General features: G+C 46.9%; 1 protein-coding gene across 6 annotated transcripts in view; it reads right to left on the minus strand.

Moving 5' to 3' along the window:
* Ldlrad3 (low density lipoprotein receptor class A domain containing 3) overlaps positions 1-25,104 on the minus strand; it is a 241,043-nt gene that overhangs the window by 172,773 nt on the left and 43,166 nt on the right. The window contains exon 1 of one of the 6 annotated variants that reach the window (XM_031371154.1): positions 8,396-8,519. The exons of the other annotated variants lie outside the window; for them this stretch is intronic. The gene's annotated coding sequence lies outside the window, so the exon portion shown is untranslated. Of the gene's footprint in view, positions 1-8,395; positions 8,520-25,104 lie in introns of those variants that run through there. 6 annotated transcript variants of the gene reach the window in all.

Consider the following 25,104-nt stretch of genomic DNA (forward strand, 5'->3'; position numbering starts at 1 on the left):
AAAGGAACCAACCCAGCTGACAGCTTGATCCCAGATCTCTCTGACTGTGAGACAAGCAATCTCTGATGATGTTCAAGCCACACAATTGTACTGGAAATCTAATCCAATACCCTATCCTCCTCCTGCTCATTCTTCAACCCCAGCATAAGTTATCAAATCTGAGAACTTGTCCCAGGCACCCAGCCTGAAGCTGGTCCTTCTATTAATCCCTCTGGTCCCATGCTGTGCTTCCTTAATCCCGGGCTATGCTAGTGGTCACCTCTAGAGGAATGTTCCTGCTAGGCAGAATGTTCCCCTACACACACACACACACACACACACACACACACACACACACCACCCAGAAGCACAGGCTCCGTCCTCAGCTCTGCACCCCAGGCATCTACCATTCCCAGCTCTTCCATAAGTATCACTGACAACCTGAAGAAGTCACGGCATTAGTACCTTAACTGCCATCCCTGAACCGCCCCATCACCCTTACCCCATTTCTCTAGCACACGGGTGGGACCTGTGCATACATCGTTAAACTAAGGAATACAGGGAACCTAAACAAGTAGATCGCTATCCTGTCTGCTTGAAAAGTTAGAAACCCTTTCAGCCCAACAACCAGGCCTTCTAGTGACGGCAATATTTCTCCCACGTCGGTATATCGGAACATATTTAAATAAAAACATGACCAGCATTAACCCGAAATTGGCTTCCTCCTCCTCTCCTCTCTTTTTTTCATTAAGTCAGAGAATCAAAAGGAGTTGCATGTTTCCCCTGCAGAACATCACTTCACTGAAAATAACTGCACCATCTGTGCACGAAAGGAAAAGCGAAAGCCAAGCCCTTCCTTGTCAGGCAGAAGACAGTAGTCTGTTGCTAAAGCTTCTTCCAGAGCCCCTGGCCCACATTCTTATTTGATGTGGGGAACAGAACCGGAACAACTAGAAACTCCGGGCGGCCGGGGCTCGGCTCCGCTGAAATCATCCTGAACATTCAGCTAGTGACACAGACGTTTCCAGCTGAGAAATGGGGATTGCATCCTGACAGCTGGTGTCCTTTGGCAGTTCTCCTTGCTCTCCACTCCAGCAGCATCCGTCACGGTGGAGTCTGACTGGACATCTGCAAACAGTCAGCAGGCTCCACTTTCCCACTTCTGCCCAGTGGCCTTTCATGCTCCTGCTTCCCTTCCTGACCACCTAGATCTGTGGGCACCACTGAACGGAAACAAGGTGCACAAACTCATCTGTGCAGCACACATGCAGCTTAGCATTCATGCTTGCAGATCTCAGATAGACAGATCTTCCTTCCCTACCACCTTTCCGCACTTTTCTCCATGACTCATTTCTTGAGACATGCAGACACACCTGCATGGACATAGACCTACACTCACCTACAGAAGGGTAACACCACCTAGTGAGCTCTTCGTCAGGGATTTGTTTATATGCATACCTAGAACATGTCTGAAGAGCCTTTCCACTCTGGACTGTTCCCATGTGGTGTGAGCACTAAACAGAACCTCAGACATCTGTCCTGTGTATTTTTCCAAAAGCCATTTGGTCCTCATCATGCAAATATCTTCCTGTTCAAGCTTGGATATGGGAGCATCTGGCTGTCACCAAGAAGGCAGCAGTCACACAAGGATGTCTGGGTCTGGCCTGGCTCCAAGCACCTGAGTTTAGCCAGCCCCCATCCCTCAGCCTTGTTAATCTGCATTCTCTCTGCCCCATGAGCTCATTGCACTACTGCTGCCTCTGTTTACCCATCTGATGGAGGAGGGTCACTCTGACATATTGCTGAGAAAGTGTAACATAACTCCACACTTCAGCTGACCCTTTATATGCACAGATATAATATAAACATGCTCCCTGACCCTGAAAGAAAATCATGTTCATCACATGCCGTTTCGCTCAGCAAGAGTTATGGAGAAGGACACTAGGCTAGTGATGGAGCCCAGCATCTGCCCATCACACAGCTTCATGGCTAGCTTGTTTCTCCCAGGAAGTGCTCCAAGATGATGGATGCTTTGTTTCCTTCTTACAAATCAAGCTAGGGAAGAAAGCCAGTGGCCAGTGTTCAGGAAGCAAGGGAAGATCACAGGAGGAAGTATAGGAACTCAGAGTTTCCCTAAGGAGTCAGCTCTGTAAATTATTTTTCTCTGGACCTCTGCCCTCTTGGGCTGAAGCCACTGCTTATACTTTTATGTATATTTTCATGTCCATGCATCACTTCATGTTAATATGTATTAATATTTGCCATATATAATAGAAAAATTATGTGGAAATGGTGTTCCTGTTTCAGGGAGCTATTGAGCCACTGACAGTCGGGGACCCTGCAGCTCCTCTTACGACAATCCACGAGTTGAACCGTGAGCCACACCATAGCTGAGTTTGTTCCTCGGCTGGCTCTGTTAACAGCCCATGAGATGCCAAGTACTGCAGGCTTTCCTCTGCGAAGATCTACTATCTGCCAAAGCGCTGGAATGTGGCAGGGTTTAATAGCCTTTTTTTTTTAAGTTCTTAGAAGAATCCCCTGCCCATTTTATAGATGAAGAAAAGACTCAGCCAAGGTCACATAGCTAGAGAGGGTCAGATAGTTAATACTTCAGTCCTGCAGGCCAGGAATCTGGGCTAAAGTTAGTGGGCAGGCACCTATCTAAAATAGAGAATAGTATCTCATAAATCTTTCACTGATGCAATTTTTTTTAAATCTTTAAAATCATTCAGAGTAACTTTCTGTATCCCAGGCCTACCACGGAGAAGAGTGGGTTTCTTTCTGGGGTAGGGAGTAATGAACTTCTTGTGTAACCGGAAGTCAATGCTTATAATTGTCTGCCCTTTGCGTCTTTCTAACAATTTAAGGCTGCAGGTCAAGAAGCCTCAGGCAACAGGGAATGGGCATGTATAACTAGGCATCAACCTCAAAGGTGCCATCTGCCACTCCACCCCACCCCACTCACCTCACGAGAGGGAGGCTGCTGTTTACCTAATGGTCCCCTGGCCCCAGAGAACCTCCTCTCTTCTGCTGCCCTGTGTCTGGAGCAACAATCACGGAGTGTCATGCATCCATACACACCCCACAAATGGCTGCTGACCACAGTATGGGGACAGAAGAACCTGCTGACTCCTAGAGACATTTATTTCCAGTTCTGACATAAATTCATCTGAACTGCCTTGAACTTATAATACAGTGGATCAATGATGCTGGACCTGCAGAACAAAGCTTTTCTCAGTTCCCAGGAAGAGAGGCACAGAGAGACTAGCTTGAACCTATTTCCTATTGTTCTCTTTTCCGGCTTACCCAAGTCCTCACCAGGTGAGCTGCACAGAGGATGCAGCAAGAGCCCAGAGCAATGAGCCCTGTCCCCACTGCAATGTGCCCCACCCCCAACCTTTTGCTCAGCCAGTTTGCAGCAGCAGCAACAGAGGTGGGGGTCAGTGGAACTGAGCTGAAGGTCAGGAGAGGGGCCAGTTTTCTGACCAACTTCATCAGGCTGGTAATAAGCGAGGCTTATGATAAAGCTAACCACCCCTCCCCTCAGGATCAGAAGCAGACGGAGGTCAAGAGGAAGGGCTGTATTTCAGCCCCTAGTTTATCCCCATACACCCAGAGATCAGCGCAGCCACCTCCACAGTCTCTGAGATCCATTCCACAACAGACCATCTGCTCACACTACTCCTCCCCCTGCACACTCCCAAACCGCAGGCAAGACTGTAACATAACAATGCCAGGCAGGGAATGAGCCAGAAAAGCAAAATGACCTTCATTCTGGCCCCAAAGCACATCTTGATGATGAAGGATTTCTCAACTAAGACTCAAAACAAGCACAGGCCAGAAAGGAAAAGGCAATTGAATACAACTGCATTAAAATGTGAAGTTCCAGGTCACTGGGTAAATTCTATAAACATGGTTCAGATACCCCATCCACTGGGAAAGATACAAAGTGTGGATATGTAAATATTCTTGCAAAACTGCATGCAAGAACACAAAGGATGTTGTGGTCAGAAGCAGGGCTAGACAAAGCATCCACAGCAGGTTCTCCTACTGAGGAAGGAGTGCTAAGTTACTATAATCACAGAGTGATTAATGGATCATGGAAGCTCCCACCCACAACCATTAGGCTTGCAAAAATCTAGAGCATGGCATTCTCAAGTGGCAAGAAGTGGAACACCAGGAACCCAGGCTTGGCACAAGCATGAGGACTCTGAAGAGCGCCCAGTGGCAACTTGAAGGTCCAAGAGGATTCCCCTAGGCTGCAAAAAATGATGCACAGGGCACAGGATGACACAGGAGACAAAAAACCAGGGCTAACAAGAGATCTGATAAGTAAGAAAATCAACCAACCAACCAACCAAACAAACAAACAAACAAAAACCCTATCCTGTGATGACCTGAGTCCAATCCTTGGAAACTACATTTAAAAATAAATAAATAGAAAGGCTAAAAAGCCAGCTGTGGTGGCTCCCATGAACAGGATAGGGTGGAAGCTCCCACAGGCAGAAACATAAGAGACCCTGGATTACACTTAGGAGGAAGGGCAGATGCTACTCCAAAGGAGTTGTGCCTGCTCAAGCTCTGCTAGTGCACCCTCTCTCGCTCCCGCGCTCTCTCCCCACCTCACTCACACACACACACACACACACACACAAACACACACCACCCCCACCACATGTTCACCAGAGGGAGAACAGAGAGAAACATACACCTTTTCCCACAGTGCACCAGCACTCAGGGCTTTCGTGGAATGAACTGGGGTGAAGTGAATTTGCATGGATAAATCTGAGAAACTTAACAGGAAGTGGAAAAGCAAACTGCAGAACACCGCTCATCCTCAGCTCAGAAAGGAGCACTTCAGGGGTCACGGGTGTAAAGGATAACTACCCTGGCCATGGTCAGGGGCACAGGTGGGCACGCATGGGCAAAGGTGGGTACGCATGGGCACAGGTACACAAGCAGCAGAACCCAGAGGAACAGGTGGTAAGCAAATGGCTCGCTAGGCATTGTTTTTGGTAACTTTCTGTGTGCTTTAAAAACATCTCATGAATAAAATTAATTATAAAGAATGAAAGCTACACTAACATTTGAGGAGACCTACACAAGATAAATAGTAAATAAAATAAATATCACTGCGGATGATACTCTAAACCTCAAATCCCCTCAGCTGGAAAGGAATGCAAGAGACAAGCGTCACCATGGAGGGGACAGCGCAAATGTGAGGACGCCCATCTGGGAGCTTTGCTCTGTTATGAATTCCTTTCATTTTCTGAAAGGCAGCAACAGTTGCACAGTAAAAGCCAATCCTGGAGGGAAAGCTAAGTGTATCCCATCAGACAGATTTATCCAGCCACATACAAAGCCATGCCATTCCAAGGCAAAAATAACCAAGACTGGCCACCAGCTCAGAGGCTTTCCATCAGAACTAAGTCAACACAGTCTTCCCTAGACCCCTTTGCCTCCCCATCCCTCAGCTCAGCTGAAAAAGGCTCAGAGCGGGTGGGTCAACAGAAGCTGCAATTGGCTAAATGGAGCTCCGAGACTTTGACCACTAAGGAGCACAGAAGAGGTGGCCTGGGAGGAGGGGCAGCAAGGAAAAGCCAGCCTTCACTCCTTGCCCACCTCCCACCCCTTCTACTATGAGGAACACCAGACTTAGGTTCAACACAAGTTCAAAGGTCTAAGTCTCTGATAAGTATAGAAAGCTATGTGAGTTCAGACAAGTAAGTTAGCCTTTCTGAGCCTCAGTAATCCACCTCTGGCAGTGTTGCGACAACGGAAGGATGCTAGAAGGGTAAACAGAGCGTAAGCAGACAATAAAGGATGCACAGCAGCAGGTGTCATGCTTGTTACTCCTCCTTTCCTGCCATCCCTTCTCACACACTCTCCCCAGAGCTCTGGTATTTCTGCAGGTGTTAGAGAAGGTTATGTCTCCTTCTCATCCATGCCCTCTACAAGGGAATGCCTGCTGGAATTGGGGCTGTTTGACCCAATGTCACTTAGATCCTTCCCTCACGAGATCATCTAGAAATCAAGAGCCTTCTGGCTTGGGAGATGGCTCCACAGGCAAAGAGCTTACATAAGGACCAGAGTACAACTTTTAAGAACTCACATAATATGCATCTGTAATTTCAGTGTTCCCATAACAAGATGGGAGGCAGAGACAGGAGAATCTCTGGGAGTTGAAAGACCAGTTGGCCTCATTATGCAGAGTAAAACATTCCCAGCAATTTTGAGCCAAGCTACAATATGACCAACTGCTCCAAAGAGTCTGCAATTGTTTCTCCACACTAGGCCTTAGTTTCCCCATGTATAAAGCAAGGCGCTGGTAGACCATGTCCGAGTAACGCATGCCCTCTTTGTTTCTGTGGATATGTACCCAACACTGGGCAAATGCACACCATATCCCTATTCCAGATGTATTATTTAGCATTTAAAAGTTATTTCTGGGTCCTTCCTCCTATCTAGCACTGAGCAACTGAGAACCAGCCTGCTGAAATGCAGGCCGAAGCTGGCCAAAAAACACTAGGTTCCTGGCTACTGGGGAGACCTAGTCCTAGACTCTGCTGTTAAGAGATGACAGGTCCTTTGTACCCCTTCAACCAGAGACAAACTATCCAGAGGGCCAGGGGTCAGACCTGCCTCTTATTCCCTAGGGGTCCAAGGCCCTCTCCAGTTCACTTGACTTACCCAACACTTTCCATCGAGTCTCAGTAAATGAACAACTGTTTGGCTTATCACTTCCTATTAGGAGAGGAACTCTGCCAGGGGGAAGAAAAAAAAGCCACACTGCTACGGCCAAGTGAGGGTAGAATGCCTATTAACCAATGTGTCTTCTTAAATATTCTTAAGTAGTTTAATCCATTAAACCAGTCCATCCCGCTTCTACAGTCTGCTCACGAGGCACCCTCCCTTCCCACTGAGCTGACAACAGGCCTTCCATCATGAGGAATTAACTGAGCGAATGCTGTTGGGACGTTCTGAGAGCAGTAAGGGATAAGCAGTACTTTCTGTGGGAGTCCTCAAGGACTGCAGCTCTCAGAGCAATTTACCTTTGCGAGAGACATGTCAGAGCTGATGAGTCAGGGAGCTGAAACCCTGGGAGGAACCTGTTTGGGCTTTTCAGATTGTAAAAGGTGGATTATGACCACCCTGAAAACAAAGTGTAAAATTAAGGAGGACTGACTATGGGCACGCCTGTAACCCCTGCAGAACTTGAGCTAGAGACCAGCCTGGGTTCCACAGTGAACTGTTATCTTAGAAGGGAAGGAGGGAGAAGGGAGGGACGGGGGAGGGAGAAAAGGCAAAAGGAAAGTACTCGTAAGACTACAGAGTTCTTTACATCCTAGACACATGATAGCCCACAAGCCCTAAATGCCAATACCATTCCATCCAATCCCAGGGAACAACTTTGACACCATGTCTCAGTTTACCCATTTACAAAAGTGAAACAGACCAAAACTTGAACCTAACAAGCTCCATGAGTAATAAAGGAAAAAATTAAATGGAAACTTCCAGGTTTTCATCCATTTTATGACAATACACAGACAGAGGCCATAAGATTAACCACAGCTCACTTCTTAAAGGTATTATTATTCCCTATTAAAGAGTTACTATTCTATAAAAACTAGGTGTCATGTAGATACATAATATGTCATTTCCCAAGGCATACCACTATAATGTAGCTACATGATTAGTAATTAGAAGACGGGTGATCCGAACTGCACAAGGATTCACCCCATACTGAGTACAATAGAATCGTTCTAGGTGAGATGAGAGAGTGATAGAAGCAAGAGAAGCGAGCTGTTCATTAAGAAATGATTTTTCAATAAATTCAATAGCATACCCTATAGTGTAGCTCCTGGTCTCTGGCTACTGCATTGATCTCTGCTAATGGGGACAGTTAAGAATGAAGGCACTGGCAAGAAGTCAAAGGCTTGGTGAACACTGAGACCATGATCCACCTCCAAGAAGAATGCTACCATACAGGTCCCTCTCTTCAGTCCCCAGCATTAGCTGGTTCAGACCCTCAATCATCCTCACAGGGTGACCACTGGTCTCCCAGCGACTGAGCCTAAAGGTTCTTTAACCTCAGTCCTCCTGCCTCTCAGCAGGAATGCAGGGATTACAGATGTGGGCCACCATGCCTGCCTGGTCTATGTCCAAAGTTCTCCTACACTGGGCCACCTGGATCAGTTTTTCCTTATAAGGTTACACCCACCCACCCCCAATACACCTCCTGTTCACCCCCCACCCCGAGGCCCTCATACACCCTTGGAAGCAGCTTCCTCCACCCACCCCTCAACAGTCTCGCGGTTCTGCTTCCTTTGGCACAATCAACAGATATGGCTTCCGTGAATGGGCCACTTTGTTCATATTGGGTTTGACCCTCCAAAGCGAAACCCCAACTTGGTACCTCAATCTCTGGCTAAGTTGTTCTCCTGACAACTCCATCCTGTACCCAAGCTTCTCAGTTCCATCCCTTAGCAGCAAACATACTTCCTTCACAGCATCTGTTTACCGCATCTAAAACAGAATCCTAGTTCTCTCTAAGCTTGCTCCTCCTCCTGCCATGCAACCAGGACGGGTCAAGCAGGTGGTATCTCTACTTCCTTCCTCTCTATCCTTGCCTCCCACAACCCTAGAACAAATCCTTCCCTCATTACCTATACCCTCCCTGGCTTGTCTCAGCCTGTTCTAGTTTGAACTCTAGAACAAACCTCAGCACTTTATCCAATGTTTGCAACAGTCCCATACTTCCATACTCTGAAGGCTGGGAGACTCTGGGGTCAGTGCAGGACCTTCTTGTGTGTTGCAAGTATCACGCCTCTCCAAAGACTCCCTCCCTGGTCTCCCAGGCCATGTGCATACCCACCTGGTCCTCCCAACTTACTCGAGCTTCTGCCGCTTCACATACCTTAATGCTCCATAAAGGTCTGTTGTTCAGCTGCCCCTCAGCACTGGCAGCAGCCTCTATACCACAGAAAGGTCTGTGTCCTAATGTAACCCTGGGCTCAGACAGAAAATCAAAAGGACTTGGGGATAGGGGAGAGGGACAGATGATTGTGAGGGTGGGTGGGTGAAAAAATTCCCAGTTGCTTCCATGTACTATATCATAAAAAGCATGCCACCAAACATCCTGTGGATTATTCCCAAAGGTTAGGCTGATTTCTACATGTATATGTAGTTTAAGATTTATGGAACTAAAAAAAAAAAATCCTTCATGCTTGGATGTTATAATAACTTGATCCGAACTTGCTTACTAAGAAAAAATTTCATATTATTATTCTCTCTCCTGAGAAGTTCATGGATCCTGAGATTTTTCTACAAAACAGCCTCCACCTCTAGATTAGCTTAAGTGCAAACTAATAATTCTTCAAGGCTGAAAGTCAAAGATCAGAGGCAACCCAACATTAGCAGGTGAGAGCTTGCCTCCAGAGCTCCTGGCACAAAGACATTCAGAATGATGTGGGCTGTCAGTATTGCCTGACACTGCTACCCGAGAGCAAATTTACCCTTCCATAAACGCCCATCCTCACAAAACCAGCTCACAGAGGTCAAGCTCAGCTCTTGTCTAGGAAGACAAGCCAGGTCCACACATGTCCAATCAATGACACAACCCTTTGAGTCAGCCCTGTGTGTCCATGAGCCCGGATCATGACAGCTAAGTCTGTAGGCCCATCCAGAGAGGCCAATCCCCTGTCCCCATGGGAAATCCCCAACCACCAGCACCCTACCCATGGCCTGTATTTGTTTCTCTCTGTATCTAGGGAGTAGTGACAGCTGTAGCTCAGTGGCATTTGGGGCTGGGACTCTCATCCAGAGGAAAACAGCAAGCCTTTGCTACTGGAGGTGATGAGGGTGGTCTGGCAGAAATGAAGTATGAAACCAAGAGCTGTCCCTTGTCATCCATGGCTAGAGCAGTGTTGGGACTGGGTTCCCAGCTAGCTCTTGCATCCACATAACTAGAAAGGAGCTCAGGCCGTTTACCAGCATGGAAGGTGGCAACTCTTCACGTGTTCTGGACGTGACAAGTACCGGCTCCCTGGGAACTTGCCAAGACAGTTAAGGGAGCAGTATGACATGAAACAAGCCAACAGACTCAGGAAGCGCACTGATGCAGAGCCGCGTGCAGCCGGAGCACTTCTCCCCACCCCCTTCCTTGAATCAGTGTGCCTTGAACTAACCACAAGAAGGACCACAGTTTTTAAGGGGTTGGGTCTCACTGTACCCTCTCAGTAATCAGCTCCAGCAGGCTCCCGCCCCAAGCCTGGCACAGCTCACTTTCCACCTCACATCACGATCCACTCCGTGCTGCAAGCTGATAATGCATTTACAAACAGCCAGGACGCTGCAGCCAAAAGGAAAAATTTCACCTAATTAAATAAAAACAAAGCAGAAAACCAAAGCCTTCAACTAGTGCCAGAAATAGGGGCAACTTGATCTTTTATAGAACTTTCAAGGCAGAAATGCCAACAACTTTTTTTCTAAAGGCATTTAAAAAAAAAGTAAGCAAACTGCAAACGAACGAGAAGAAAATGAGTAAAGGGAATGAGTGACCGAGGTACTGATGGGAGATGACTGGCAGCAACCAAGGTACTGATGGGAGATGACTGGCAGCAAAGGAAAAGGCCGAGCCCTGGGAGGTGTCAGTGTCAGTGTGAGGCTGGGTAAGGGTGAGGACCGAGTCTGGATCCCAGAACCTAAGGAAGCTCCAGGTGGATATGCAGCCTTCCTGCAATTCCCATCTCAGAAAGCAGAGACAGCGGAGTCTCCAGAGAAGCTGGCTTGGAAGACTTGACTCTGTGTTTCAGTGAGGGACTGAACTTCAATATACAGCGGAGGAGCACTGAGGGATAATTCCTGACATCAACCTTGGGCCTCCACTCGCATGTGTACACACACGCACTCATGCACATGGGCAAGGTGAGGCAGGAGAGGACAAGAGCCACAGTCTCACATACAGTTAAACAGAGCCAAGTAAAACTGTCACTCTTTAAACAAAGTAATGATCTATATAACTCAGGATTGCCATGGGTGTGAGGAAACTGGTTTTGGCACACTAGAGGTGAGAATAGGACTTACTGACTGGTCAAGCTTCCTGGGCCACGAAACAAGTGAACAGGATCCAACAGCATCCACCCAATTTGTCTCCCTCCCCTTCCACACCTAGACATCTCTCCCTGAGGACACATTTGTGTAGACAGAAACACAGAGAAGATGGTGTTCGCTTCCTTTTTCCTCACAGTATTATTTATAAAAATCAAAACTTGTTTCTTTACCAAGATAAGGATGACGAATGGTCCATCCCAAACCAGTACTAACATGGAGCAGCCTTTACGAAGAACCTGCAAGCCTGAACACAACAACTTGGGACAATGTCTATAATATGGTCAGAGAGGAGAAAGCAATTTACAAGACAGTATGGTTAGCTCAGGCCCAGTTTGGTAGTCTCTAACAATGTGTTTTAACTCAAATGTAGCTTGACTTAGATCTTCAAGGTCTAGAACAATGACTGTAGTGAAGTCCTTGAGAGTCAGGAGGATGTGCGCAGATCCTCCACTGTATCCAGTTTTCAAAAGTGATTCCTTTACGTATCAACATAGGGAATATATCTGGAGGACAAACAAGCATCCAAGATGATTGATCAAGAGGAGGCTAAATGGCATGGTTTCTATCAAAGCTGGGAGCAAGGGTGTCAAGAAACAAAAGTTAAAAGGAAAAGGTCACCCAACTTATCAAATTACAAAGTATTAAAAAAAAAAACAATAACAATTCTTAAAATCTGAGACTCGGAAAGTTGGGAGAAGAGGAATTTGCCATAGCTACAGAATTCACAATTCCAATATTGACTTAACCTAAAAAGGGAAAGTAGTAGGGAATCGCTTGGTGGAGGCTATGGATGCCTCTTCCTTACTCAGTCAAGAAAGGGAAAGCTCATCAACTCCCCCTTGGCCTCAGGTGCCCCCACCCCTTGCCAACTCCACCCCTAACAAGAGACCCACCCCTTGGTGCCTGAGGTAAGACTTAGTTACCCGAGGTGGGACGGTGAGATGGGAACACACGAACTGTGAGTCTCATTAAAGCTTATAAATTTAATCTGTCCTATGTGGGGAATGCACAACGTCTCTCCAAGCCTTCCTGGCACACTCTATAAGCCCACAATTATAGCCTGCTCTGGACTCCTGTTTCCAGGGTACTGGGTCTTCCAGGTGGCCCCAGGCCATGATTCCTGCTGGAAGACAGAAGAGCTCATTCAAGGGCGCCTGGAGCAAGAATGCCAGAGACTGGAGCCCAAGGCTGCAGAGGTAGGTCCTTGCCAAGATGGGTTGTCCTCGAAACCCAAGTGGGGGGAGGGTCATCCCATAACTGGCCTTCTGGAAATGGGGGTGGAAATGAGAGCCTTCTAACATGGAATGAAAAGAGGTATTCTTGCCCATTCAGCAACAGAAAAAAAATTATCTGTGGTGTTGGAAGTTGGGACAGTGGTGGGTGCAAGCATGGTGTGGGGCTCCCTGGGGTGTTACGGTATTGGTTGCTCTATTTCTTTATCTGAGCCCTGAACCCAAGGTGTGTTTACTTCTTGAAAATGTACAGAGATCTGCATTTAACAACTGTGCACAGCCGATGCAGGCCAAGTTTCTAAAACAATATTTACTTGAGAAAATAAATAAATAAAGGAACACATTGTTTGACCGGTATAGCTGACTCTCAGACAAGGTCTCCGTCACTCCCAGTTGACAGCCTCCTTCCTTACATCTACAGCCCGAGCCACTTCTACAGCCCGAGCCACTAACAGTCCACAGTCCAAGTCACACCATGTCACATGCCACAGCTTATGATGTGTGGATCCAGTGGGAACAGGCAGCTTGTAGAGAGGAATGGCATGTTCAGGATTTATTTTTAATCGATTTGCTCATTTTTCCTAACACTCAAAACAGCCTGACTCTCAACACCAAAATGGCATCAGCCACACCCTGATAAACCCCAGGCATGCAGACGTCTCAAGCTTGGCCCAAGGCCCCAATTCCACTGAAGCACGCTGAACCAAACTACAGAGGACATTCAGAAAGGTCACGAGTAGGTGTGTTCCATTTCATTCCAAAGAAATCCAAGTCACAAGTGGGGATGCCACTGTTAGAGGTGAGCACCATCTCCAGTTACAGCCCTGCACAGTCCTCAAGCCCTCCTAGAGTGAGGCTCGGTTATTCTAAATCTTACAAGGGGCTACACTGAACTTTTCCATGAGGTGAAACTGGAAGTTCTCCTTCTGTCACGTAAAGGTGGTGGTAGTGGTTGTTGTTGTTGTTGTTGTTGTTGTTGTTGTTGTTGTTGTTTTCAGCAAACACACACACACCAAAAAGAAAAAAGAAAAAGCAAGGTTTATAGAGAACTACACAAAGAGAAAAGCAATCTGGAATGGTTTATAGTCAACGGAGCCTACAGACTGGGCGAACGATCCCTGATTCTGCCCGAGGCCCAGTCAGAAGTCTAATAGGGCTTTGCTCATTCTTTCTTGTCACAATAACTCCTTCAAAAAGGCAGTGTCAAGCTGTCACTGCTGCCCAGAGCTCAAGGAAAGAAGCTTCCACTCCAGGAAGGGCAGCCAGGCTTCCAGATCAGAGAGCGGCACCCATGTCAAAGGAGAGAGGAGATGAAGAAGGCTGCCCAAGCAAGAGAGTCTTGTGACACCCTACAGGTACCGCTCACTTCCCAGCCACTGCTGCTCCTGGATGTGACAGAGGCCATCATTGATTTGCCTTGATGATGTCACATCAGTCCATTAAAGCCAGAAGGGGTGCTTAATACTATTCATCATTATTCAGCAGAGAAGCCCCTATTCTCACCCTAAGGGATGTGTCCCAGAAGCCCTGGAAAGGAGTTGTGACCACAGACAGTACCAAATCCTGCAGCACCACAGCAGCATGCCCAATAACCCAGACGTGCTGTGGCACACACCTTTAATCTGGCCCGTGGGAAGCAGAAGCGGACAGATCTCTAAGAGAGCAAAGCCAGGCTAGTCTAACATAGAAAGTTCCAGTCCAGCAATGGACTCATATTGAGGCCGTGTGTGAAACAAACACACAAAACCCCGAAGGCTGGCTGCTACCGTATGAGCAGGCAGATAGGACATTCAGCATGGATTCTGTTGGAGATTAGCCCCAACTGTGTACACTGGATTTCTAAGTGGGCACACCTCAGAGGGGCACACGCAGAGAAGGACTTTCTAGCACCTTCTGAATCATCCAGAAAATTCTCAATTGTTGTGAACTCCTTCCCCAGGTAGTGTCTCAAGCAAGGGAAACTGCTGCTCACTCCACCAGTGCGTGAAGCAGCTTTGTCCAGATTATCATTTTCCCCTCAGACCAATTAATCTGTCCCCCCCCAAAACATGTATCACTGCCCTAAAATTCCCTGTGCCTTCAGAGAAGGTTCTTGGCTCCCTGCTATATGTTAAACAGCTGATATCTACTACGGCAGGATGGATTTCATCAAGCTATGCATGTCATTCAGACTCAGGAATTGTCTGCTTCTGGAATGTTCTGTGTGACTTTCTCAGACTTCAGTTGACTATAGGTAAAAGAAAGTAACTCTTGTAGATAAAGGGGACTGTGGTACATAAACCCCCCACTCTCCCCGTCTCTACCCTTCCCCCTTTCAGATCAGCTTCTGTGTTCCCACAAAACAAACAACCTCTGTTCAAACTTCAGCCCGGAGCCACTCAATCTCCACCCACCTTCCCCACCCCAGTAAAACTCCCGACAAGGGTAAACACGGAAAGGCCACTCAAAGCTCAGCTTCCGCCAGCAGGGAGGAGACAAGGTGTGGGTGGAAAAAGCACCTCAGACCACACTCGCCAGCCCCAGAGTCCCAGGGCACAGTCCAGCAGCAAGTCCCAGGTCCACAAGGCACACGAGGAGAACCTTAAGGGAGAAGCCAGCCACAGGCTTTTTAACTGTCTTGGATGAAGGTGTGATGCCCCACCCCCACCCCACCTTGGCCGCTCTCTCCAGCAATGCCCTTCTGAACTAGACTCCTCCAAACAGTAGGGCAAGCCTTCAGGCTACACCCTCAGTCCCTCAGCTACTGAACAGAAGGAAAAAGGGGGTAGATTTTGTAAAACATCACCGGAAGAGACAGTCATCCGCATCTCCTAGTCTCTCCCGTTAATGAGCTGCGGGGGGTGGGGGGGACACGGGGCCTGCTTACTGGGAAGGAGTAGGAAACAATTTGCTTTTTCCAGACTTCCACTGTGAATCAGGCTCACTACTACAAGGACGAGATAAGAAAACCAGGAAACACTGAGAAAATAGTATTCTTCAGAATTTCCCCTGCAAATAAATAAAAACAATATTCTTCTCTTTAGTGAGACCTGGCATAATAATCTTTGGGTAAGATGATTTAATACATAATTTATATATAATGGATTTTCTTTTTTTTTTAATTTTTCAAAACTAGCAAATAACTTCAGAATGGCAGTGGAATAATTAGAATGTAAACATTGCTTGAATTCCCCATCCTTTACCAGCAAGCACCAGGGTTTCTTTGCTTCCTATTTTTTTTTTAATCTAGTTTTTGTTTTGTTTTTAGTTTCAAGATCCCCAGAGGTTCACATCCTGAAGCGAAGATATATCGCTAAGGGTTGCCAACCTCTAACAGCTTTAGAATAGACTGAATGCAATCTAGGTTGAGTAATTAAAATCAATAGTAAGAACCATGTTCAAGGGCAGCGGTAACAAAAAGGAGATATTAAACATTTCTAATTAAAAACAACTGTGGCTAATGCCCAGATACAGTTCTTGTGCCACAGCCAGATACCATACCATAAGGATGCCAGTTATAGCCCATCACTCAAGGTTCTACCAGAAGGAAGCACACCGACATGGGTCAGCAGATAGCTCAGCCTCTTGCGTTGAGGCACCGTGGGTGACCCTCTAAGTCACTGGCTCTCTTTTAGAGTGCATATTCATTCAATGAACTCACACATTACCCTCCCTACCCCAGCCCTCCCCACCCCAAGAGACTTTCCAGAAACCTAGTGACCTGGAAGCTGCAGGGAAGCCAGGAGAAAGTACAAGAAAAACCTGACCAGAAGAGTCCCAAGCATTCATAAGCATCAGAAGGCCTAAGTGACACAGAAAAGAGAACCAAGAGAAATATCGGAATTACTAAGGAGGGAGACATTTATTCCAGAGGACCTAGCCCTGAATGCTTCGTAGAATAGTTTGCAACCTGCCTGGCTTTGTAGGTCGGGTAAAACAGAAATCTTATTCCAGAGGAAGTCCTGAGGTAAGTGGAGACATGACAGCAAATGGCTGAATGGTCCTGATGAGGGCTGGCAGCCTGGGAAAGGCTTTGCAAGCCAGAGGATGGAGTTTGCACCTTACCTCATACACAATGAGAAATGTGCATCAGCTCTGGAGCAGGGATATGCCAAATGAGCAATCCCTCGTGTAAGTTAGCTCAGTTGTCCCACAGAGAGAGAAACTCAGAAGCACACTGAAGAAATAGAATTGGGAAGCTACTAAAGAATGTTTGCCATCTATCTGAGAATCAAAGACTTGGGCCCTCCCAATATAAACTCCTTGTCGAACAAGAAACATTATGAAAGACTGGTCAAACTTAAAATAAACGAATATATTTAGCCTCTCTATTTATTGAAGGCAGAGACAACCGTCATCAATCTTTGCCTTTGGGAGACAGCAGATGGCATTCTTGGCAATGGACCCACTCTCCTAGTTGTGTCTGCTCAGGCTAGTGCTGCCCTGTCTACTCTGCTTCAGCATCGAAGAAGGGGCCAGCAATCCCAAGTGCCACCGGCAGTTCAAGGGGCCACCCCGGGCTTCAGATTTTAGCAGGCATAGAACTGAATGCCAACGCTCTAGTGTAAGACGTCCTTTCCTCTCCTGTGCAGACAAAGTGTAAAGCCTGAGCATGCTACTCAACCTTCAGAGAAGCTTCCTTGGAATTCTTAAAGCCCAAAAGAAAACAAGAAAGAAGCAAAGGGTAGAACTGTGTTTTAGTAAGCGGTGAAGTTCTGATAGGCAGTCTGCATTTCTGGAAAAGAAGTGGTTGAGTCTTAAGACAAAGAAAATAATCTTCTTGAACACTATGTTTCTTTGTGTTCTTTTCTACCATAATAATCCATGATGGTGGTGGTGGAACTCTTGGATAAGGAGAAGTGACTTGTAGCATTTTCTACATGGGTTAAATGCCCCAAACTTTTTTAAAAATCAATTATAGAAGTGTTTGCGCCAGGCAGTGGTGGTGCACAGCTTTAATCCCAGCACTTGGGAGGCAGTCGGATTTCTAAGTTCTAGGCCAGCCTGGTCTACAGAGTAAGTTCCAGGACAACCAGGGCTACACAGAGAAACCCTGTCTCAAAAAACCAAAAAATAAACTGTATATCTGCTGCACTAGCCCAATTTATGAGGCATAGCGTGGGTGGCAGTGGGATAGTGGACAGGCCCATTCATGCCTAAGGAGTTTAATTTTATTTAATATCATTCAACATAAACCTTTGGCAAAGGGTCGCTCCTCTCCCACCCATGTGCATTTGCGCTTGCCAGTACACATCATGTGAAGGGCAGAGGTTGCTCTCTCTTCATCTTATTTTTGAGGCAGAGTTCCTCCCTGAACTTGGCATGCAGTATAGCTAGCCTGACAGGCCTGCAACCCCTCCTCCCTACACCCCCCTCCCCGTGTCCATGGTTCCCTCTACCCTGCTCTTGCTCCTTCCTGCTTGTCTGGTGGATGTGAACTCAGACCCCAGTGGTTTTGTGTATGCTGTTTTCCTAAGTCGTCTTTTCAGACAGGCAAACAGCCAGCCAGGACGATGCCCATCTTACAGTGAAGACATCTAAAAGCCCCGTCTGTGGCTCCCAGGCAGTATCCCCACACTATAGCCCAGATGCATCTGACTTAATGAGACAAAAAGGCCTAGTCCATTTCAGCAGAAAAGGGAATTTTTCAGAGAAATGAACTCCTTGAGAAACTAAGTAAAAAGGAGGTGCCTCAGATGGGAGTTGGGGAACCTATGGGCATGCAAACAATATAAAATCCATTTTTGTGAATACAAGGAAGCCAGGCTAAGATCCCCAGCTGTGTGCAGATCACAGTGTATGTGTGTGTATGTACAGGAAGGAGGGTAATACCTGGTGCTTCACCCACTGAAGAAAAAAGAAAGCTAAGAGTACATCCAATTCAAGCAAACAGCTGGGCAGTGATGGCGCACACCTTTGATCCCAGCACTTGGGAGGCAGAGGCAGGCGGATTTCTGAGCTCGAGGTCAGCCTGGTCTACAGAGTGAGTTCCAGGACAGCCAGGGCTACACAGAGAAACCCTGTCTTGAAAAAACAAAAACCAAACCAATTCAAGCAAACAGAAACACAGTGTATATTATTTTCATAACCAACATTTCAAGAGAAGGCTCTAATCTCCACTAGGGTAACACCAGTATAAACATGGGTTTTGGTTTTGGTGTTGTTGTTGTTGTTGTCCTAAATAAGTGCTCAGAGGAAATCCAGTCCAAGCTGGAAAACCTGTAAGGCAAACAGGGCAGCCCTGCTCCCTCGGAAGGCACAGCTTCCTGCAGAAGAGCAGCACACAGGAATGCAGCCATTGCTGTAAAAAACAAAGACCTCGCTTCTCTTAAATATGCTTATTAATATTCAGTCAGTTAAACATAGGTCTTTCCCAGTGCCATCACCAACCCATAAATATTTAGTAGGGGGAGATGCAGACACACATGCACAGAGAAAATACCCCTTCTTCCCCAAGCCTCAGCTATCCACGGAATTGGACACAAATCTGAAAAGCCACATTCGCAAGAGGAACATTTAAGGCTGCCCTCGATCGTCTCCTGGGAGAAAGGCTCTCCTGACCCAGATTCCAAAACCTTCCCTATATTTTCCAACTCTAGAGAAGGCCCCCAGCATCTTAGAAAAGCCCTGAGGTAAGGATGGTGGAGACTTTTACAGGCCACTCCCATCCACAGCCTGGTGTAAATCAAATACACGCAGCCTCAAATGGCTTTTCAAAGAATACAGGACTTCTGGTTTGTTTACCCATTTCACTCCCACTTTGGGTAGCCAAGGAGTGTTTGTAATTAATGAATATGTGCCTTCCCCAAATGTAAATGGCATTCCTGAAAAAGGACCATTGACTGTGTGTGCCAGGCACCTTTACAAACACCTCATATTCAGTCCAATCAAAGATACTATTACTTCCATTTCACACATGAGGGAAAGACACAAGGTTCAGTAAGGTACCTAAGGTCATTGGGAAGAAACTGAATCTTCAGAGCTGAGGCTAACGGAACCTCATATCATCTTCTACTGGATTCTTGTATTGGGCAACCCCAACCAGCCCACCCTGTGTATGTTTTGTTTTATTTTGTTTCTGTTTTTGTTTTGGAACAGGGTCTTGCTATGTAGCCCTGTGTAGCCTGGAACTTGAAACCCTCTTGCCTCAGCCTCTGAAACACGGGGCGTTCAGGTAGGAACTGCCATGCCCTGGCTCCCAGCTTCCTGCCAGAAGCTGGAAGGCTGCACTTCAGCCAGCGATGATTCTTCCACAGGATTCTTCAACCAAGAAAGTTTACAAGAACATCACAGAACTCCCTGGTCTGCAGATGCTGTAAAGGGACTTCCAGTTTTAAAAACTAACAGGACTCTCCCCAAAGCCAGTGATAAGGGCAGATGCAGCTCATAAAATATTCCATTAAACCATTTCTGTTCAATTAGCCCCATGTGCTTCTTTCCTGGAGGCTTTCGGAGGGGAGACAATGTACAAACCCTCTCCCAAGCCAAAGGTCTCTTTCTACCCTGGAAAGCCTCAGGACCCGAGCCTTCTAGTCTACCCTTCCTCGTCCCCAGCAGCTCTCAACTCTGCGAGGAAGAAACATGATTAACCAGTCTTCCTACCAGAGGGCCATCTCAGATGGGCCCCAGGGAGCCACTTCTCATTTACTTAAGTGATTGAAATCTCCTCTCTCCCAGTTACTCAACCCTGCAACACCAGCCAGCAGATATAATTGCGAAGCAGGTAAGCTCCTCTCACCGCTCACTGCTCCACAGATTCGGAGCCAGCGAACGTTGCAAATTACAGGGTATAAATTTAGCAGGGTGGGTCTTGACACACATTCCTGCAAATTACATGTTCCCGCACTAGTAGAAAGTGCATTAATTACTTTGGGTGTATGCACAACTTCCATTTACTCAGGGGCTTTCTGGAGAGCATCAAGCAACTTGGAGTAGTCTACAAAGATTAAAGCATAAATAAATAATGCCTGCTGAGTGGGTGGGTCTTCCCAGAGCTCTTGGAATTACAATTGTTAACTTTCTCCCCATGGATTCCAAGAGTCAGAGAAGCCCATTGTGTGTGGTTGAAGATAGAATGACCTAAATCAAGCCCTACTGTGGGATGGGCATAGCATTCAACTAGGGGTGGCAGAAACATCAGACATTCCTTTCCTGCTAAGCTGAAAGATTGGCTTCCTATACAAGAATGGGGTGTTCCCATCTGCGGCAAAGCAGATACAGCCAGAACGAGAACAGGATGGATGGGGTCAGGGGAGATTTAACTTAACAACCTAGCACTGTCCGTATGCTGAGTGCTAGGCTAAGCACACAGGAGTCTTCACCAACATCTTCACATGATTCCACCCTGTGAGGGAGGAAGGAAACAGTGCCAAGGTCACCCAGGAGGAAATAAAAGCTAAATATCTCACCTAAGATCATATGACCAGAGAACCAGGAAAGCCAGGTTCTGGGTAGCAAGCAGCTTCGGAACCAGAGGGGCAGCTAGCTCCAGATAGGGGTAGGAGGGGCAGAAAATACCAGGGCACATGCATTTGGCAGCTCACCGTGTCTGTTCTGGGCACACAGCTGAGGACTGTCACCGAGGATGCCCATTCAACATGCACAACAACTCTGGAGGCATCTCATACCTCTGGTGGTATCCATGGGAAAACCACAGTGAGAAAAGTCAGGTTTCTCCAACCAGATCCCATTTATACATGCCTCCAAAACTCTCAGCTCTTCTCCCTAATCTGTGAGTTCCCCTATGTGATTTAGGGGGAAATACAAGGATTAAACAAAACCAACTGCTAGAGTCAGATGTGAATTACCAAGGGGGGGAATGACCAGGTCCTTGCCTCCTATTTGTAGCAGGATGGGGAGAGAGAAGGCCATTACTGGGTCATGTCTAGAATGGGCGCAGGGGAGGGGGTTGGGGGGGCTAAATTGTATTTCCATTTCACTTTCAACTTTGTTGGAATTATCTTATCAATAGCTGTAAAGTAATGGGACCATAACCAGGTCTATAGCCAAAAGGAGGCTATAGGATGATCCATCTCAGGAGCATGACCCCATAAAATAGGGACAATGACACTGAAGATAAGCCATTTTCTCCAAGAAGCAGTATGTAGCAAGAGTCTGTGAAATATGACCAATGCATTCACATGTTCATGCTCTGGTGCCGCATCCTTCCTCTCCTCTCTCCCTTTCTCCTCTCTTTTCACCCCTCCCATCTCTCCCCTTCTTACTATCTGCTCTTCCTCCCTCTTTTCCTTCCCCTCTTCTCTCTCCCCTACCCCTTCACTTTCCCCTCTTCTGTCTCTCCCCCTCTCTCCCCCTCCCTTCTCCCCCCCCTCTCCATCCTACCCCCCTTTCAGAAGATCCATACCCCTGTGGATGAGTTTGGACTTCATCAGGAAATCAAGGCCGAGAAAGCACAGGTGGCATGGGAGGAGCAAAGGCCAACCCCTACTGGCATGGCAGCCTACAAGTGCTTCACATTTCAACAGAAACAGGAAAGAATCAGAAGGGAAGGTGACCTGTTCCAGAATGGGACACACACCTAGGAGATGCTACATGCACCAGCCTTGTCCACTCAGAACAATCAGTCACCAGTAGGTGACCCTCTCAGCACATCGCATATTGATAGGGTATTTCTTCTTTGTAATCATAATTTGATGGATTAATTACACTTGAAATTCTTGAGCACTCAAGGTTATGACCTCAATCCTGACTTCAGGAAATTGCACATTCTTTGTCTTAATTGGAATTGGGTATGGTCTTACCTAACAAAGATGTAGCAGTAACCCAACAGGGTTGCTCTGCAGCAGAAAACTAATAAATGAAGTTGGCACTGTTGGAAGGCAAGTCATTCTTAATAAATTTGTGGCATGCCAATGAACTGTGACACAAGTACCACCTTACAGTTTAGGTGGACCCTAATTCTTATTTACTAGAAAGTTGGAAACAGTGGGTTAGGTGAGCTCTTGGGGGCCCTGGCCAGGCCGAAGCAAGCTGGGATGAAAATCAATTTGAAGCAGTTTGTCTGTCTTTCTTTTTTATTTGTGTGTGTGTGTGTGTGTGTGTGTGTGTGTGTGTGTGTGTGTGTGTCTGTGTGGGTGGGTGGGTGGGTAGGTGTGAGTGTGTGGGTGGGTGTGTGGGTGTGGGTGTGGGTGTGGGTGTGTGTATGTACATGGTACAGATGCTTATGCATGTTAGAAGTTAAAGAACAATCCCTAGGGTTATGCCTCAAAAAAAGTACCACCTGCCTTGTTGGCCTGTGGCTTACTCATTAGGCTAGGCTACCTGGCCAGTGAGTCCTACGGATCTGTCTGTCTGTACATCCCAACACTAGGAGTTTCCATGCCTGGCTTTTTCCACATGCATTCTTGAAATCAAACTCTAGTTCTTACGCTTACAGAGCAAGCACTTTAACAATGGAGCCATCTCTCTGAGGCCTATTCATCTGAATTTCTGACCTTTCAGTACATTGTCTGTACTGTCCTAAAACAGGAAAGACACCAATCGGCTCCTCTCCAGTGCAAGCCACAAGAAAGGCTGATAAAGATCCAATGAGACCCTAGAGAGATAGAAAGAACACCCAGTGTAGATCAGGTGGACCACAGGGACTTCTCAAAGATCTCCTGCACTCCTCTGCAGGTGATCAGCAACAGCCACAGAATCATGGAGTACTGACTCCCCATCAGACACTGAAGGGACCACACAGATGCACTGGAAGAAACGGCAGACGCGGTGCTCTACAGGACTGGGTGCGGAGTATGTGTATATTCAGAGCCACTTGGTCTTTGGGGCAGAAATGGATGTAGCTTCTGCAATCCCTTTGAATCTGAAGAAATGCCTCAAGTATCCACCAGCTAGAGGTACAAATGTGCTACCACGACACCACTCACAAAAACTAAAACCTGCACATACAAGCCCAGTTTTGGGGAGTGAGTAAATAAATTCTCAAATGTCGGCTGGACTGAATTCAATATGGCCGTTCAAGTAGCTCTGGATGAATTGGCAAAGTGCCCCCCAAAAAGGGGAGGCCCACTCAGGAGACTCACTGAACTGTGTAGCACAGAAAAGTGAACCACCAGTATTAGAACAGAGCTCCTGGTTGGAAAACAACTGGGAAACAAATCATCTTCACAACAGAGTCTGTGGACAAGAAACCTGAGAAGTGCACTGGCTAAGATAACTAGGGAAATCAACCCCCCCCCACTCTGTGTGTGTGGGGGTGCGCGCGCGCACACACACGCACACAAGCACACACACATGCGCAAGCATATGCACATGCACAAGCATATGCACATGCATGTCTTAAAAATAGCAGGGATGCAATTTAGAGCTCTGTGCCAACTATGGAAGGACCCTACTACTGAGCCACATCCCCAGTTAGAATGTTTTCATAAATAGGAAAGTGCTTGGTCTAGTAAACTGGAAAATGGACGTTAAAAACTACACACACATTCATACATATATCAAACATGACAAAAAGGGCAGCCTGTCAAACTTTAACTGAGTGGTGCAATTACTAGTGATTTTTATTTTCTTTCCATCTAAATCTATTTTCTAAACAAACGAGGGTGTAAATAAATGCTATTCTTTTAGAATTTTAATGAAGGTGACAGCTATCACAGAACTGGCATACAGTAACTCAACACAGGCAGAGTTTAGGAGAAATCATTTCCCCCGTTACTAAATTAACAAAGCATTTGCTGAACGAACTGCCCAGTTATGCCTGTGTGGAGCTCACTGCTGAGAGAATTCTTCCCAGGCTCCTTCTGAATGTCATCCTCACCTGAGAGTTAGCCATATCAGAGATATTTACATGTGGAGAATCCGGATTTCTACCCACTGGTGTTCAGGTCTGGGGAATACCAACCCCTCCCCTCCCGTCTTGCTCCAAGCTCCCTTCCACTCTAATCTGCTTTCGCAGCCTATTTCCAAGTGGGGAGGGACCAGCTAGAACACTCAGTCCTCAAATACTGGGAAAACTAGTTCCAGCACTTCAAAAGCCAACTCTTCCTTGGGCCTGACCGACCTAGTGCTAACAGCTGCAGGGGAGCATAGTCACTTACACTGTGCCTGCTTCACAGGGCTCTGAGCCATCCCTTGTGCCAGCCCCTATCCTCATTCACCCATCATTACAACAGATGACATCCTACAAGGTTCACTAAGTCACTTCCACAACAAAGTGTCCCATCCTGCCCCTAGATTCAACCAACCCTTCCATCGACCTGCATTCCCAGGGCCCCTTAGGATGTGTACTCAGTTCCAGGCTGGACCCAGGCAACTTACTTCATGTCTCTATCCCATAAAGACTGTAAGGAGACTGTGGAGAGCGACAACCTGCCACCATCCACCTGGGCAATACCAAGCCCAGTTTTACACACAGTAGGTGCCAATCAATATTTCTGACTGAATAAAAGCAATGAGCTCCCTCAGTGCAGGGTCCAGGCTGGCTTCATTTTCATCAGAAATGAGAGCTCCACTCAGTGTAGCGTGTAGAGGTGGTTCCCATTAAACGTGTGCTGAATGAAGGACTGTAGAGGGCTCACACGAGCAAATGCATCAGCCTGAACAGCTCTCCCCATGCTGTACCAGTGATCAAATTTCAAAGTGGAGGTGACCAGGCCAAAGGATAATTCATCCCCCTAAAGACACTAAGTGTCAGTTAAATTGCTGTATTTAATAGGGCCTGACTGGGATGAGCCATTCTGAACAAAAGCAATAACTGCTCCAGTAATGAGTCTCCTTTAAATTTCTATGACTACTACTGCATAGCGTCCAAAGACTCCTACAGCCACCAGACCAAAGCCCA

This window comes from Mastomys coucha, unplaced genomic scaffold (assembly GCF_008632895.1).
Source record: "Mastomys coucha isolate ucsf_1 unplaced genomic scaffold, UCSF_Mcou_1 pScaffold15, whole genome shotgun sequence".
Classification (NCBI taxonomy): Eukaryota; Metazoa; Chordata; class Mammalia; order Rodentia; family Muridae; genus Mastomys; species Mastomys coucha.